This window comes from Prorops nasuta, unplaced genomic scaffold (assembly GCF_024137725.1).
Source record: "Prorops nasuta isolate Cenicafe-Biocafe unplaced genomic scaffold, Cenicafe_Pnas_1.2 PNAS00040, whole genome shotgun sequence".
In the NCBI taxonomy this organism is placed as follows: Eukaryota; Metazoa; Arthropoda; class Insecta; order Hymenoptera; family Bethylidae; genus Prorops; species Prorops nasuta.
In genome coordinates this window covers 1,137,979-1,151,862 of record NW_027116837.1, presented here as the reverse complement: position 1 = coordinate 1,151,862, position 13,884 = coordinate 1,137,979, and positions in this window count along the sequence as shown.

The window sequence follows — 13,884 nt, the reverse complement described above, 5'->3', positions numbered from 1 at the left end:
GGACTTATAAAGGGGCTATGGTAACTCACTTGGGGCCAGGAAGTACTTCTATAGGACTAGGGTAACTCACTTGGGGTCTGGGAGTAATTATAAAGGGGCTATGGTAACTCACTTGGGGTGAGGGAGTACATATAAAGGGGCTAGGATAACTCACTTGGGGTCTGGGAGTAATTAAAAAGGGGCTATGGGAACTCACTTGGGGTGAGGGAGTACATATAAAGGGGCTAGGATAACTCACTTGGGGTCAGGGAGGACTTATAAAGGGGCTATGGTAACTCAATTGTGGTGAGGGAGTACTTCTATGGGACTTGGGTAACTCACATGCGGTCAGAGAGTACATATAAAAGGGCTAGGGTAACTCACTTGCTGTCAGGGAGTACATATAAAAGGGCAAGGGTTACTCACTTTGGGTCAAGGAGTACTTATATGAGACTAGGGTAACTCACTTTATGTCTGTGAGTACTTATATGAGACCAGGGTAACTCACTTGGGGCCAGGGTGTACTTATAAAAGGGCTATGTTAACTCACTTGGGGTCAAGGAGTACTTATAAGGGACTAGGGTAACTCACTTGGTGTCTGGGAGTACTTATAAAGCGGCTAGGATAACTCACTTGCGGTCAGATAGTACATATAAATGGGCTAGGGTAACTCACTTGCGGTCAGAGAGAACATATAAAAGGGCAAGGGTTACTCACTTTGGGTCAGGGAGTACTTATAAAAGGGCTATGGTAACTCACTTGGGGTCAAGGAGTACATATAAAGGAGCTAGGATAACTCACATGGGGTCAGGGAATACTTATAAAGGGGCTATGGTAACTCACATGGGGTCAGGGAGTACTAATATGAGACTAGGGTAACACACTTGGGGTCAGGGAGTACTTATAAAGGGGCTATGGTAACTCACTTGGGGCCAGGAAGTACTTCTATAGGACTAGGGTAACTCACTTGGGATCTGGGAGTACATATAAAGGGGCTAGGATAACTCACTTGGGGTCAGGGAATACTTATAAAGGTGATATGGTAACTCACTTGGGGTCAGATAGTACTTCTATGGGACTAGGGTAACTCACTTGCGGTCAGTGAGTACATATAAAGGAGCTAGGATAACTCACTTGGGGTGAGGGTGTACTTATAAAGGGGCTAGGATAACTCACTTGGGACCAGGGTGTACTTATTAAAGGGCTAGGGTAACTCACTTGTGGTCAGTGTGTACTTATAAGGGACTAGGGTAACACACTTGGGGTCTGGGAGAACATATAAAGCGGCTAGGATAACTCACTTGCGGTCAGAGAGTACAAATACGGGGGCTAGGGTAACTCACTTGCGGTCAGAGAGTACATATAAAGGGGCTAGAATAACTCACATGGGGTCAGGGAATACTTATTAAGGGGCTATGGTAACTCACTTAGGGTCCGGGAGTACTAATATGAGACTAGGGTAACACACTTGGGTTCAGGGAGTACTTATTAAGGGGTTAGAATAACTCACTTGCGGTCAGAGAGTACATATAAAGGGGCTAGGATAACTTACTTGGCATCAGGGAGTACTTATAAAGGGGCTATGGTAACTCACTTGGGGCCAGGAATTACTTCTATGGGACTAGGGTAGCTCACTTGGTATCTGGGAATACATATTAAGCGGCTAGGGTAACTCACTTGGAGTCTGGGAGTACATATAAAGTGGCTAGGATAACTCACTTGGGGCCAGGGTGTACTTATAATAGGGCTGGGGTAACTCACTTGGGGTCAGAGAGTACTTATAAGGGACTAGGGCAACTCACTTGGGGTCAGAGAGTACTTCTATGGGACTAGGGTAACTCACTTGCGGTCGGAGAGTACATATAAAGGAGCTAGTATAACTCACATGGGGTTAGGGTGTACTTATATTAGGGCTAGGGTACCTCACTTGGTGTCAGGGAGTACTTATAAGGAACTAGGGTAACTCACTAGGGGTCTGGGAGTACTTATAAAGGGGCTATGGTAACTCACTTGGGGTGAGGGAGTACTTATAAAGGGGCTATGGTAACTCACTTGGGGTCAGGTAGTGCTAATATGGGACTAGGATAACTCACTTGCGGTCAGAGAGTAAATATAAATGGGATAGGGTAACTCACTTGCGGTCAGAGAAGTACATATAAAAGGGCAAGGGTTAATCACTTTGGGTCAAGGAGTACTTATATGGGACTAGGGTAACTCACTTGGGGTCTGGGAGTACTTATAAAGGGGATATGGTAACTCACTTGAGGTGAGGGAGTACTTATAAAGGGGCTATGGTAACTCACTTAGGGTCAGGGAGTGCTAATATTGGACTAGGGTAATTCACTTGCGGTCAGAGAGTACATATAAAGGGGCTAGGATAACTCACTTGGGGTCAGGGAGTACTTATAAAAGGGCTATGGTAACTCACTTGGGGTCAAGGAGTACTTATAAGGGACTAAGGTAACTCACTTGATGTCTGGGAGTACTTATAAAGCGGCTAGGATAACTCACTTGCGGTCAGAGAGTACATATAAATGGGCTAGGGTAACTCACTTGCTGTCTGTGAGTACATATATGAGACCAGGGTAACTCACTTGGGGCCAGGGTGTACTTATTAAAGGGCTAGGGTAACTCACTTGGGGTCAGGGCGTACTTGTAAGGGACTAGGGTAACGCACTTGGGGTCTGGGAGTACATATAAAGCGGCTAGGATAACTCACTTGCGGTCAGAGAGTACAAATAAAGGGGCTAGGGTAACTCACTTGCGGTCAGAGAGTACATATAAAGGAGCTAGGATAACTCACTTGGGGTTAGGGTGTACTTATAAAGGGGCTAGGGTACCTCACTTGGTGTCAGGGAGTACTTATAAGGGACTAGGGTAACTCACTTGGGGTCTGGGAGTACTTATAAAAGGGCCATGGTAACTCACTAGGGGTGAGGGAGTACATATAAAGGGGCTAGGATAACTCACTTGGGGTCAGGGAGTACTTATAAAGGGGATATGGTAACTCACTTGTGGTCAGGGAGTACTTCTATGGGCCTAGGGTAACTCACTTGGGATCTGGGAGTACATATAAATGGGATAGGATAACTCACATAGGGTCAGGGAATACTTATAAAGGTGATATGGTATCTCACTTGGAGTCAGAGAGTACTTCTCTGGGACTAGGGTAACTCACATACGGTCAGAGAGTACATATAAAGGAGCTAGGATAACTCACTTGGGGTTAGGGTGTACTTATAAAGGGGCTAGGGTACCTCACTTGGTGTCAGGGAGTACTTATAAGGGACTAGGGTAACTCACTTGGGGTCTGGGAGTACTTATAAAAGGGCCATGGTAACTCACTAGGGGTGAGGGAGTACATATAAAGGGGCTAGGATAACTCACTTGGGGTCAGGGAGTACTTATAAAGGGGATATGGTAACTCACTTGTGGTCAGGGAGTACTTCTATGGGACTTGGGTAACTCACTTGCGGTCAGAGAGTACATATAATGGGGCTAGGGTAACTCACTTGGGGTCGGGGAGTGCTTATAAAGGTGATATGGTAACTCAATTGGGGTCAGAGAGTACTTCTATGGGATTAGGGTAACTCACTTGCGGTCAGAGAGTACATATAAAAGGGCAAGGGTTACTCACTTTGGGTCAAGGAGTACCTTTATGAGACTAGGGTAACTCACTTGGTGTCTGTGAGTACTTATATGAGACCAGGGTAACTCACTTGGGGCCAGGGTGTACTTAATAAAGGGCTAGGGTAACACACTTGGGGCCTGGGAGTACATATAAAGCGGCTAGGATAACTCACTTGCTGTCAGAGAGTACAAATAAAGGGGCTAGGGTAACTCACTTGCGCTCAGAAAGTACATATAAAGGGGCTAGGATAACTCACTTGGGATCAGGATGTACTTATAAAGGGGCTAGGGTAACTCACTTGGGGTCAGGGAGTACTTATAAAGGGGCTATGGTAACTCACTTGGGGTCAGGGAGGACTAATATGAGACTAGGGTAACACACTTGGGGTCAGGGAGTACTTATTAAGGGGTTAGAATAACTCACTTGCGTTCAGAGAGTACATATAAAGATGCTAGGATAACTCACTTTCGGTCAGGGAGTACTTATAAAGGGGCTATGGTAACTCACTTGGGGCCAGGAAGTACTTCTATGGGACTAGGGTAACTCACTTGGGATCTGGGAGTACATATAAAGGGGCTAGGATAACTCACTTAGGGTCAGGGAATACTTATAAAGGTGATATGGTAACTCACTTGGGGTCAGATAGTACTTCTATGGGACTAGGGTAACTCACTTGCGGTCAGAGAGTACATATAAAGGGGCTAGGATAACTCACTTGGGGTCAGGGTGTACTTATAAAGGGGCTAGGATAACTCACTTGGGGTCAGATAGTACTTCTATAGGACTAGGGTAACTCACTTGCGGTCAGAGAGTACATATAAAGGAGCTAGGATAACTCACTTGGGGCCAGGGTGTACTTATTAAAGGGCTAGGGTAACAAACTTGGGGTCAGTGTATACTTATAAGGGACTAGGGTAACACACTTGGGGTATGGGAGAACATATAAAGCGGCTAGGATAACTCACTTGCGGTCAGAGAGTACAAATACGGGGACTAGGGTAACTCACTTGCGGTCAGAGAGTACATATAAAGGGGCTAGAATAACTCACATGTGGTCAGGGAATACTTATTAAGGGGCTATGGTAACCCACTTGAGGTGAGGGAGTACTTATAAAGGGGCTATGGTAACTCACTTGGGGTGAGGGAGTACTTATAAAGGGGCTATGGTAACTCACTTAGGGTCAGGGAGTACTTCTATGGGCCTAGGGTAACTCACTTGGGATCTGGGACTACATATAAATGGGATAGGATAACTCACATAGGGTCAGGGAATACTTATAAAGGTGATATGGTAACTCACTTGGGGTCAGAGAGTACTTCTATGGGACTAGGGTAACTCACATGCGGTCAGAGAGTACATATAAAGGAGCTAGGATAACTCACTTGGGGTCAGAGAGTACTTCTATGGGACTAGGGTAACTCACATGCGGTCAGAGAGTACATATAAAGGAGCTAGGATAACTCACTTGGGGTCAGGGAGTACTTATAAAGGGGATATGGTAACTCACTTGTGGTCAGGGAGTACTTCTATGGGACTTGGGTAACTCACTTGCGGTCAGAGAGTGCATATAATGGGGCTAGGGTAACTCACTTGGGGTCGGGGAGTGCTTATAAAGGTGATATGGTAACTCAATTGGGGTCAGAGAGTACTTCTATGGGATTAGGGTAACTCACTTGCGGTCAGAGAGTACATATAAAAGGGCAAGGGTTACTCACTTTGGGTCAAGGAGTACCTTTATGAGACTAGGGTAACTCACTTGGTGTCTGTGAGTACTTATATGAGACCAGGGTAACTCACTTGGGGCCAGGGTGTACTTACTAAAGGGCTAGGGTAACACACTTGGGGTCTGGGAGTACATATAAAGCGGCTAGGATAACTCACTTGCTGTCAGAGAGTACATATAAAGGGGCTAGGGTAACTCACTTGCGCTCAGAAAGTACATATAAAGGGGCTAGGATAACTCACTTGGGATCAGGATGTACTTATAAAGGGGCTAGGGTAACTCACTTGGTGTCTGTGAGTACTTATATGAGACCAGGGTAACTCACTTGGTGTCAGAGAGTACTTCTATGGGACTAGGATAACTCACTTGCGGTCAGAGAGTACATATAAAGGGGCTAGGATAACTCACTTGGGGTCAGGGTGTACTTATAAAGGGGCTAGGGTATCTCACTTGGGGTCAGGGAGTACTTATAAAGGGGCTATGGTAACTCACTTGGGGTCAGGGAGGACTAATATGAGACTAGGGTAACACACTTGGGGTCAGGGAGTACTTATTAAGGGGTTAGAATAACTCACTTGCGTTCAGAGAGTACATATAAAGATGCTAGGATAACTCACTTTCGGTCAGGGAGTACTTATAAAGGGGCTATGGTAACTCACTTGGGGCCAGGAAGTACTTCTATGGGACTAGGGTAACTCACTTGGGATCTGGGAGTACATATAAAGGGGCTAGGATAACTCACTTAGGGTCAGGGAATACTTATAAAGGTGATATGGTAACTCACTTGGGGTCAGATAGTACTTCTATGGGACTAGGGTAACTCACTTGCGGTCAGAGAGTACATATAAAGGGGCTAGGATAACTCACTTGGGGTCAGGGTGTACTTATAAAGGGGCTAGGATAACTCACTTGGGGTCAGATAGTACTTCTATGGGACTAGGGTAACTCACTTGCGGTCAGAGAGTACATATAAAGGAGCTAGGATAACTCACTTGGGGCCAGGGTGTACTTATTAAAGGGCTAGGGTAACTCACTTGGGGTCAGTGTATACTTATAAGGGACTAGGGTAACACACTTGGGGTATGGGAGAACATATAAAGCGGCTAGGATAACTCACTTGCGGTCAGAGAGTACAAATACGGGGACTAGGGTAACTCACTTGCGGTCAGAGAGTACATATAAAGGGGCTAGAATAACTCACATGTGGTCAGGGAATACTTATTAAGGGGCTATGGTAACCCACTTGAGGTGAGGGAGTACTTATAAAGGGGCTATGGTAACTCACTTGGGGTGAGGGAGTACTTATAAAGGGGCTATGGTAACTCACTTAGGGTCAGGGAGTGCTAATATGGGACTAGGGTAATTTACTTGCGGTCAGAGAGTACATATAAAGGGGCTAGGATAACTCACTTGGGGTCAGGGAGTACTTATAAAAGGGCTATGGTAACTCACTTGGGGTCAAGGAGTACTTATAAGGGACTAAGGTAACTCACTTGATGTCTGGGAGTACTTATAAAGCGGCTAGGATAACTCACTTGCGGTCAGAGAGTACATATAAATGGGCTAGGGTAACTCACTTGCGGTCAGAGAGTACATATAAAAGGGCAAGGGTTACTCACTTTGGGTCAAGGAGTACTTATATGGGACTAGGGTAACTCACTTGCTGTCTGTGAGTACTTATATGAGACCAGGGTAACTCACTTGGGGCCAGGGTGTACTTATTAAAGGGCTAGGGTAACTCACTTGGGGTCAGGGCGTACTTGTAAGGGACTAGGGTAACGCACTTGGGGTCTGGGAGTACATATAAAGCGGCTAGGATAACTCACTTGCGGTCAGAGAGTACAAATAAAGGGGCTAGGGTAACTCACTTGCGGTCAGAGAGTACATATAAAGGGGCTAGGATAACTCACATGGGGTCAGGTAATACTTATAAAGGGGCTATGGTAACTCACTTGGGGCCAGGAAGTACTTCTATGGGCCTAGGGTAACTCACTTGGGATCTGGGACTACATATAAATGGGATAGGATAACTCACATAGGGTCAGGGAATACTTATAAAGGTGATATGGTAACTCACTTGGGGTCAGAGAGTACTTCTATGGGACTAGGGTAACTCACATGCGGTCAGAGAGTACATATAAAGGAGCTAGGATAACTCACTTGGGGTTAGGGTGTACTTATAAAGGGGCTAGGGTACCTCACTTGGTGTCAAGGAGTACATATAAAGGGGCTAGGATAACTCACTTGGGGTCAGGGAGTACTTATAAATGGGATATGGTAACTCACTTGTGGTCAGGGAGTACTTCTATGGGACTTGGGTAACTCACTTGCGGTCAGAGAGTACATATAATGGGGTTAGAATAACTCACTTGCGTTCAGAGAGCACATATAAAGGGGTTAGGATAACTCACTTTGGGTCAGGGAGTATTTATAAAGGGGCTATGGTAACTCACTTGGGGCCAGGAAGTACTTCTATAGGACTAGGGTAACTCACTTGGGATCTGGGAGTACATATAAAGGGGCTAGGATAACTCACTTAGGGTCAGGGAATACTTATAAAGGTGATATGGTAACTCACTTGGGGTCAGGGAGTACTTATATGGGACTAGGGTAACTCACTTGCGGTCTGATAGTACATATAAAGGGGCTAGGATTATTCACTTGGGGTCAGAGAGTACTTCTATGGGACGAGGGTAACTCACTTGCGGTCAGAAAGTACATATAAAGGGCTAGGATAACTCACTTTGGGTTAGGGAGTGCTTATAAAGGTGATATGGTAACTCACTTGGGGACAGGGAGTACTTATAAAGGGGCTATTGTAACTCACTTGGGGTCAGGGAGTACTTATATGGTACTAGGGTAACTCACTTGCCGTCAGAGGGTACATATAAAGGGGCTAGGATAACTCACTTGGGGTCAGGGAGTACTTACAAAAGGGGTATGGTAACTCACTTGGGGTCAGGGAGTACTTATATGGGACTAGGGTAACTCACTTGCGGTCTGATAGTACATATAAAGGGGCTAGGGTAATTCACTTGGGGTCAGAGAGTACTTCTATGGGACGAAGGTAACTCACTTGCGTTCAGAAAGTACATATAAAGGACTAGGATAACTCACTTGGGGTCAGGGAGTACTTATAAAGGGGATATGGTAACTCACTTGTGGTCAGGGAGTACTTCTATGGGACTAGGGTAACTCACTTGCGGTAAGAGAGTACATATAATGGGGCTAGGGTAACTCACTTGGGGTCGGGGAGTGCTTATAAAGGTGATATGGTAACTTAGTTGGGGTCAGAGAGTACTTCTATGGGATTAGGGTAACTCTATTGCGGTCAGAGAGTACATAAAAAGGGGCTAGGATAACTCACTTGGGGTCAGGGAGTGCTAATATGGGACTAGGGTACCTCACTTGCGGTCAGAGAGTACCTATAAAGCGGCTAGGATAACTCACTTGCGGTCAGAGAGTACATATAAATGGGCTAGGGTAACTCACTTGCGGTCAGAGAGTACATATAAAAGGGCAAGGGTTACTCACTTTGGGTCAAGGAGTACTTATATGAGACTAGGGTAACTCACTTGGTGTCTGTGAGTACTTATATGAGACCAGGGTAACTCACTTGGGTCCAGGGTGTACTTACTACAGGGCTAGTGTAACTCACTTGGGGTCAGGGTGTACTTATAAGGGACTAGGGTAACACACTTGGGGTCTGGGAGTACATATTGTTATATTCACATAACTACTTCTATTACTTTCTCTATTAACCTAGAACCTAGCCAATAACTAGCCTATAACTAGTATTAAAATATTTAATTAATTAAAATTAGTTAAATTCAAAAAGGCTCCGGTTGCATTCTTCCAAGCGCCGTGTGGCGTCATTCGTATGCAACCTGAACCTCTTTCTTAGGCAACAGCACTTCTTTGTTGCCAGGGCCTCAGAGCGCGCGTGGCCAAAAGTCTTAGTCAGCTATTAGAACAATCGACTTATTGACGTACGACTTAGTAACCGTTGACGCACGATCGATTCCCTATAACCATACCATATATGGTCATGAGAATCGATGCATTTTTGAGGCAACGACTTGACTGCTCGGTTCCTGACCGATCAGTCCAGGCCCAGCAGTAACTAGAACAAGTCATCCGACTTTATCCGAGCATTAGCTCTCTAGTTACCCTAAATTCATTCTAACTTCAATTAGATAACCATTTAATCAAAAACCTCTAAAAACTTGTATAACTATTAATTTATTTTATAAACGGACATTGTAAAATAATTCTACAAAGACTGAATAAATTTAGTTGTACCAAAAGTACTTGAATAAGTTTGTCGCGGTGTGAACCCATAACAAAAGTGGTGGCAGCGGTGGGATAGGCTGAAAGATCTATCGACTGGTGAAGCAGCAGGAAAAAGAAAGGAGATTTCCTTACGCTCATCAACTACTACGACGGCAACAACTGGAGGAATTCTCACTTCAAATCAACCCCTCAGTACTCCAGTCCTCAAGGGACTCATCGATCATTATCGCAGTCTCAACATTTCGACCTCGTTCATTCAGAAGATCACTGCCTATCCTAGAGGATTCAACATCACCGACCAGCTTACTCAAGGAATCTACAAGAGGACCTACAACATCAGGACTCAACTGAAGAAGAATGGATCTTTGGTGAGTACGGTTCCAACTTGTAAAAAATCAGTAGCAAACATTTACTTTTCGAATCATTGTAAACGCGAGCCCCGCGAGCGAAATTAAAATTTAGAGGAAAAATTTTCTCATGAGTCAAGACGACCGAAACCTTGACCGGACTCAATCGGTTCCAAATCTCACAGCAACTTCTAGGCGTTTATTTAATCAAGTTTCTATCAGTGACGAAGTAACTTCCTTCTTGCACGAAGTGCAGGAAAATACCGAACGTGCATTATTCGATTCAGAAAGCCCAGAAGTGACCGATACTGTTGCACTTCCTAGCACATCAAACACAAACCGAAATCCATTAGTTGGGAGCGTAGACCGCAGTGTTTTTAGACGTAACATAACTACTCGTAGGCGCGGAAGCTCCATCATGGCAAATCGCGATCGTGTTGTTTTTCATGACCCAAGTTTGGTCCCTGAACAAAATCCAGAGAGAACTCTGGATACCAGATTACCTGTTACACCTGCCCCAAGGGTGTCTCAGTCGCCAATAACGACCGAAATAAACAGATTAACTGAAACCTTACGACGGGAGGCCAGCCCTCTCGAAGAAGAGAATGCTAGGCTAAGAGAAGAACTTAGACAACTACGTTTCCGGCAGGATGCGATTTATTATGCAACAGAAAACGAACCGCGACCTTGCGGAAGTTCCACAATAAGGAGACCTTCACGGAGGACCTTCTCTAAACCATTAAACCATGGTTCAAATCACGAACGGGAAGAATTAACTCATAACGAAGACGAACCGAAACCCCGATTCTCGTTCGAAACAGCTATGAAAATGTTACCCACTTTCTCAGGAAGTCCAGATGGATTAGATCCATTTATAAGTACAGCATACCTTATTCACGACGGTATTGCACCTAGAGATCGGAGCGACTTATTACAATTCATTAGATTCTCAAGTCTAAAAGGCAGAGCGTTCCATGAACTTAAACATAGGGCCATAGATACAATCGACGATTTAGTCGTAGAATTAGAAGCCATATTCAGGCCTAAACGATCAGTAGCAGTCGTACAAAACGACCTATATACTAGCCGTCAAAGAAAGGACGAGTCAGTTAAAGCATACGCTAACCGAATAGAAGGATTGCTAACTGAGCTATTACAGTTAAGCCTAGACCCAGGAAACTCAGCAGATAGTAATGCCGCAATAGAAGGATTGCTGAGAAAACAAGCATTGATTCAATTTAATCACGGTTTAAATCCGCGTATTGCAACGATAGTGAAGGCTTCTAAATGCCTCACTCTACAAGAAGCTATATCCATGGCTATCGAAGAAGATAGTACCTACCCATCTTATCATGAACCTAATCACAATAAGAGAGGAATTCAACAAGGTTCCCATACAGGTAACAATAAGAAAAACGATAATCTACATTGCGAAAGGTGCGACAGAAAGGGACACCTCGCAAAAAATTGCTACGCACGATTAACTACTGCAAAAAGACCTCAAGAAAAGAGAGTATCCATAATCAAAGCGTCAGATGTATGCAATTATTGCAAAAAACCTGGACATACAGTCCAAGAGTGCCGAACCTTAAAAAGGAAAAAACAAAGGGAATCCACTCAACAAACAAGTGCCGCAGAGTCACAAATAGAGGAACGAGTACGACTCGACACAACGAGACTAAACGTATTACAGAACTCTTCACATAAAAATTTAATAGAAGTTCAGGCTGAAGAATTTAAAAAACGAACAGCTATGTTACTTTTTGACACGGGAGCTGATATTTCTATCATCAAGGCAGGAGTTCTCCAAGGAAAAACGACGATCAACCAAAAGGAAAACACCGTTACTGGATTGGGAAACTACCCATTCACCACTGCAGGAACAGTGGAACTACATGTGAAAATAGGGAAACACGTAATTTTGCATCCATTCCAGGTAATACCTAGTTCATTCCCATTAATCGCAGACGGAATCTTAGGTGTAGATTTCTGGGAGAAAAATGTTTACACGGTAAACCGAGATCATTCAATTACAATGCTAGGACACAGCTGGCAAATGCACTACTCAGTTCCCCGGACAGTGACCCTGAAACCGAGAACCGAAACTTTAGTGGCGGCGATAACACATAGCACGAGTGAGGGGCTAGCGACAGCTCAAGAGATTAGACCAGGCGTATACATGGGAAACTGTGTCACCAGGCCGTCTGAGTCTACCTGCTGCGTCAGCATAATCAATATTACAGAAGACGAGCAGGAAATAGATACCCCAATAGTGGAACTAGAAAAAATTCCCGACCCACCCGAAGAAAACACTGAGCACTCTCAACCTCCAGCAATCTATCACATAAACAATTACAACGAGGATAGAATTGACAAACTGACAAATCTCATAGATGTAGCCCATCTCAATGAAGAGGAAAAACGGAAATTATACATGATTTGTAAAAGCTTCAGCGATATATTCCAAATAGAAGGGGATCGTCTTTTGACTACAAAAGCAGTAAAACACACACTCACCCTAAAAGAAGGGACCACCCCAATCTTCAAGAAACCTTACCGTCTGCCAGAAAAACATAAAAACGAAATAAATAAACAAATAAATCAGATGGAAAAAGAAGGCATCGTACGTACGAGTAAAAGTCAATGGAATGCACCACTCCTGGTAGTTCCTAAGAAACCCGATGCCCAGGGAAATGCGAAGATGCGCATAGTCGTAGACTTTCGTAAACTAAATGAAGTAACAGTAGGAGATGCATTTCCTTTACCAAATATAACGGAAATACTAGATCAATTAGGATATTCTAAATATTTCACAACATTAGATTTGGCATCAGGCTTCCATCAAATAGAAATGGCAGAAAAAGATAAGGAGAAAACAGCATTCTCTACGCCAATGGGACACTACGAATACAACCGTATGCCATTCGGATTGAAAAATGCACCCGCAACATTCCAGCGTATGATGAACTCAGTGTTATCAGGACTACATGGAATCAGATGCTACGTGTATCTGGATGATATAGTAATCCATGCACCTACTTTAACGGAGCATAATAAGAGGCTACAAGAAGTGTTTACCAGATTAAGGGAAAATACATTAAAACTACAACCAGAAAAATGTCGTTTTTTGAGAAAAGAAACATGTTATCTGGGACACATAATTTCGGATAAAGGAATCTACCCTGATCCAAGCAAAACATCAGCTGTGGAAAAATATCCACGACCCAAAAATGTAAAAGACATTCAATCATTCCTAGGATTAGCAGGCTACTACAGACGTTTTATAGACCAATTTGCTGACCTAGCCAAACCGCTAACAGAACTCTTAAATAAGGGAAAAAATTTCCATTGGACTACGGCGGAAGAAACTGCTTTTAATACACTGAAAAGGAAACTCGTAAGTGCACCTATATTACAATACCCAGATTTTAAAAAACCTTTCATTTTAACTACGGATGCATCTGAATTAGCAGTAGGAGCCGCATTGTCACAAGGAATTCTGGGAGAAGATCTGCCAGTGGCATACGCCAGCAGAACATTAAACAAAGCAGAAATAAACTATAGTACAACCGAAAAGGAACTAGCAGCCATAGTTTGGGCAGTTCAAAACTTCAGACCATACTTATATGGAACAAAATTCACTATAGTTACAGATCATCAACCTCTGACATGGTTATTCAATATTCAAGATCCAGGATCAAGACTCATGAGGTGGAGACTAAAACTTGAAGAATACGATTACGAAATAAAATATAAACCAGGAAAACAAAACACCAATGCAGATGCTCTTAGTAGAATACATGTTGTTACAAGAGCTACAGCGAAAATGATACCCTCATAGCCGCTAACAAATAATAAGATAAAATCTCCAATAGCAGATCCTAAGTTGATACAGGAGAAACAAAAAATC